The sequence below is a fragment of the Pinus tabuliformis genome, chromosome 9, assembly GCF_031772625.1.
Source record: "Pinus tabuliformis cultivar Carrire ecotype Pingquan chromosome 9, CPIR1, whole genome shotgun sequence".
NCBI classification, from domain to species: Eukaryota; Viridiplantae; Streptophyta; class Pinopsida; order Pinales; family Pinaceae; genus Pinus; species Pinus tabuliformis.
This window is the reverse complement of record NC_142307.1, coordinates 1,264,358,378-1,264,363,535: the sequence shown is the minus strand read 5'-3', so window position 1 is coordinate 1,264,363,535 and position 5,158 is coordinate 1,264,358,378. Positions and strand designations below refer to the sequence as shown.

General features: G+C 31.2%; 1 pseudogene; it reads right to left on the bottom strand.

Moving 5' to 3' along the window:
• Positions 1-3,291: 3,291 nt before the first annotated feature.
• Positions 3,292-4,729, bottom strand: LOC149153135 (DNA excision repair protein CSB-like; annotated as a pseudogene).
• Between the last annotated feature and the right edge of the window lie 429 nt (positions 4,730-5,158).

Sequence of the window (5,158 nt, the reverse complement as noted above, 5' to 3'; positions counted from 1 at the left end):
GCGAGCCAACCTGTTCTTGATCTGCAGCAACAACTCTTGGTTTGGCGAGTTTTGTTTTGCTTTTTTGTCCATGGCGGGTATGACAGAATGTTTATCAATAAAGCCATTGCAGGCGATAGTAATGCTGTGTTAGACTCAGAACAGAATTATTTTTTGTGCGTCAGGGTCTAACAAATCATGTTTTGAAGTCTTTTAATCCTGAAAGGGCAGATAGCAGGATATGTATGTCTCAGAATCTCTGGCTAAGGGCTGGCCTCTGCCCCCTTTGAGGTTTCGACCTCCATGTACATATTTTTCTCTTTTTTAATAGAATTAGTATTTACGCAGAAAAGAAAAGAAAAAAAAATAATAATAATAATAATAATTATAAACTCAAGGGATTAATGTAACAGTGGTTATCAAATTGATTATTGCATTATGACAATGTTTGTCGCAACATTGGATAGATTTGTGTTCCATTCCAATGTCATAATATATAGCTTGAGTGGGCCTAATGGTCAAGAGTATGTGTTTCTTCAGAGGTCACAGGTTCAAAACCAGAGGGGGGTAGAGTATGTATGTCTTCATAGACTTAACATTCAAATCAATGCGCAAAGGTGGGTCCCTTGTCCCACAAAAAAGGGGTCTCATACACAAATTTGGTGTATGGCTTGGTCGTGACATTGAAATTGGATAGTAATGGATAATAATAATAATAATATTAAACCCTAATACAAAGCCATAACATTGTGAAACTCATTATAATAAACCATAAGATTATTATTATAAACAATAAGTTTAAGGTATTAAACCCTAGGGCTATATACCCTAGGAGTATTATTATAAACCTTGTGATTAATATTGTTAACCCTAGTTATCCACTTTAATCCTCCATGGTCAACCATGATAGACCATGACCAACTATAGGTCACTTATAGACATACCATTATTCTTGAGGTAAGTGTGGTTCACCATGGTAGTCATGTTGACTATTGTTGACTATGATGCCCATGTTGAAAATAGCTGACCATGTCAACAATATTCAACCATAGTTAACAAGTGTTAATGTATAAATTTATAAACCCTAAAATAGTGAACCACATTTATCCCCTCGGTTTATAATATTAATCCCTTAGGTTTATGTATCCATTAAGTTTATAGTATTAAAAATTCCTAAGTTTTATTAATCCCTTGGGTTTATCAAACCGTTGGTTTATAATATTAATCCCTTGGGTCTATAGTATTAATTCCTTAGGTTTTTAATATCAATAATCTTTTGGGTTTATTAATCCCTTGGGTTATAATATTAATAATCTTGTGGGTTTATTAATTTTTTGGATATATAATATTAATCCCAAGAGTTCTTAATATTGATCCTTGGGTTTATAATATAAATTCATTAGGTTTATAACAACAAATCCTAGGTTTGTCAATATTTTCTGAATTAGAATTTTATAGTTTTTCTTTCAGTAATTGTTTTTTCCTTTCTCTGTTGATTGTAAAAATGTTATTATTTTATACATGATAACATATTTTTAAAATATTAATATAATAATTAATTTAAAATTATGATAAAAAAAATATTAATCCTAATAAATTTGTTATTTGTTAATTTGATAAATTGTTAATTTGATAAATAAAACTTGTTTGGTTGTTCTTTATCTAATATGTGGCAAGTTAAATATACCAATAAGAATGATATAGTTACATCTACTCTTTAAGTTCTTGGAATTGAACTTATGTGAATGAGAAAACAAACAATATTGTTTTTAATTATTTGAAATATTAAATCAAAATAAAAATTATTACAAAATTAAATATAATACTAATTTATTGTTTAACGCTTAAAAATATATTAAAGAAAATTATAATTAAAAATTAAAAATTTAACCGTCATGATCAACATTCAATTTATTTAATTAATTGTTTCCACTTTTATTTCATTAATTATCGTTCTTGACTAACTTTGAATTTATTTATTTATTAGTTTCACTTTTATCGAATGACGATTGGTATCTTCGTGAGTTATTTTTTAAATTATAACAACATTTTTCGGTAAAAAATCACATAAGAGATAAACTCGTCGACGCGTTTCGAACCAGCTAGTGTGGTTCATCTTTAAAACAAGATGAGGAACCAAATCTAGGCAATGCAATAAATAGATGTAGAGAGCTGATAACTAACCATTTGGGACCAACAGCTAGTTTGACTAAAGGCATAAATTAGTAAATAGGTTTTGACCAAAAAGAGTAAAGGAATCTAACTAAAGAATTTAAATTAATAAAAATATTATTGAATTAAATTTTTATTAATATTATAAAAAAAATTGGTAATAATATTATTAATAATTAGTATTTTAATAAAATAATATTATAAACCAAGTAGTTATAATATAAGTTTGAAAGGATTGCATCTTCATCATGTCCAATATATCACTTTGATCGGGAATTGAACCAGTGACTTCACATCAAGGAGTGCCTTAACAAAGCACTCAATCACCATCTAATTTTATTACTAATTTTAGAATATCATAAACTATATAGTTGGATGGATTAACAAATATTATTCTAAAATTAATTAGTAATAAAATAAAAATATTATAAACAATATTGTTAAATTAATATATATATAGGAAGAAAGAGCGGGAATCTAACATTCGCTGATACTCTAGCCACCATCTCTATTCAAATTAACAGGCCTCTTTTCAATTTCTAAGACCTCCCTAAATTTACTTTGATGAAAATGGTCAATACTAGCAATGACCTTAGCCTCTTCAATGCATATGTGATGATTGGTTTTCTCCGCATGTTCTGCCAAAACGGAAAAACAAGACCTTCCGTGCTTCATCGCGGCAGCATGTTCACAAATCCTTTGGTTTATTGATCAACTGGTCTCACCAATAATAAAGAGAATAAATTTAAAAATTACATATTTGATTAAATATCGCGCGCTTTTGGTATCTAATTCAAAAATGTGCGGCACACTCGATTTTGAGTGGAGTTTTCAAATTGAGTGCGACTTTTTCCTATCATATGCTTTGAAAGATAATATCATATGTCTATATGTCTCGAAAGATAATATCAATTTCAATATTCAATATTTTATTTTTTTAACTTGTAACGCCTGGGAGGAGAGCGCTCCCATAAATTACAGCCATAGATCTAATAATAAGACTAAGCATATTGAGCGAATATTGAATCGTGTTCATTGATTTTAAAATAAAATAAAATTCCACAGCATTACTTCCCCATGACTTATGAGACTAAAAGACTAGAAACTGTAACTTGAAGAACTCCTGAAACACTCACAATATCAACCAGCACCAAATTTGTCAAGCTGGTAGTCTGGTTTTAATACCCACTCACCGTCTCCACTTTCTTTTCTCAATACAACAATTTCTTTCAAAAGTTTCTTGAACAAAGCCATATCTTTTGAAAGAACTTTGTCGTTAAAATGCTCAACAATTTTTGTTGACCGTACACTTCAGTGGAGTCCGCCCATCTTATCCAATTGGATGAATCATATTAGAATAATGGTAAATTTCTTCCAACACATCCCATTCGATCATGTATACAAAGAACAAAATTCAAATGTTGACCTTTTGTCCAAAAGGTATAAAAATGGTTCCTTGTAAGATCTTTTATGCAGTTTTTGAAAACCATGTCAAGATCAAGGATGACAATATCACTTTTATGTAACCATATTTCTGGTTTTTCTTTTTTTTTGGGTCTATGTCAAAACTTAAAATGACAATATCTCTTTTTGTAAAAGATTTCTATGCTCTCTTTTTGTTTGGATACCAAAAGAAGATGTAACCAATTTTTGAATCTAGAAGAATAATATGGAACAAAGAGTATAAAATGGAAAAACATGGACTTCCAAAGGTGATGGAAGACAAGATATGCAGAGTTTCATAGAAGATAAAAAGACAGAAGATAGGTTAATTATATGGTTGGTTTAATGTATTTGGGTTGATAGAAGAATACCATGGAATTTGAGATATATGATATTGTACTTCTTCTTTTATTTTATAATGAAAATAAGTGTTTTTTTTTTCTTTAAAAAAAAAAAAACAAAAAACAAAAAACTCAGGTTGAATAGATACAAGAGGAAAGCTGCTAGTTCTAGGCCCACTGCTTCCAGGTGGCCTTTCAAATCCATTCACCAATACTTCCTCTTTTATTTTATAATGAAAATAAGTGTTTTTTTCCTCTTGAAAAAAAATAAAAAATCTCTAATTGAATAGATAGAGGAGGAAAGCCACTGGTAGTACGCCTGCTGCTTCCACGTGGCCTTTCAGATCCATTCACCAGTCTAGGGGTTGCTCCAAATACTGTTTGGAACTCTATCCTTGCACCTATAGCACATTCTTAATTACCCTGTATCCGCGCAAGAAGATTACCAGAACTCAAGGCCTTCCCCAAGGAGGCTCTGGCAAGACCTGCTCTCGAACCATGGGATGTACTTGCTCCATTGATCCTGGAATATTCAGTAGAACGAGAAACCAATTGGGAATTTATTTTTGATCCAAATCTCCTCCTTACATTTGCTAGAGCTCCAACTGCACCAAACCTTCCTGTTCATGTCAGATTGATATGTTATCTTCCTGTCTGAGCATCTGTGATTGTCCTAAAGCTTCAACTGCTCTTTGTGAAACTAGGGAAGCTTCATCATCAAGCTTCATCTTCTCAAGAATTGCATCGTGATTCGTAATGCTATGAATTCCATTACCCAACAGGAATTTTAACATATCAGATTTATCCTTATTTGAGGCCTCTTCTTTAGATTCAACCTTTTCTTTCCCTTTACTTCTAGGCATATCTTTGTCTCGGCCTCCATCACGCTTGCTATGAGTTGAAGTGTTTTCACTTTGTCCACAAACAGAAGATATTGCTCGTATGTAATGTTCGTATTGATCATCTAACTTGATTTCTCTAGCCAATTCACTGAAAATGCTAGATGTCTATGTTTTTTCTTGACCTAGGTCATCTTGTAGAGTGAAAAGATCCTGCATGTCTCTAGATTTAAAGAACCTTCATTGTCAAGGGTTCTTGAGGATCTTATTGGTCAGGAAATGCTTGTAAATCTGTCTATGGTAAACTTAGGATCTTATTGGTCAGGAAATGCTTGTAAATCTGTCTATGGTAAACTTTCTCCTCAATTGTTCCACGGGTAATTA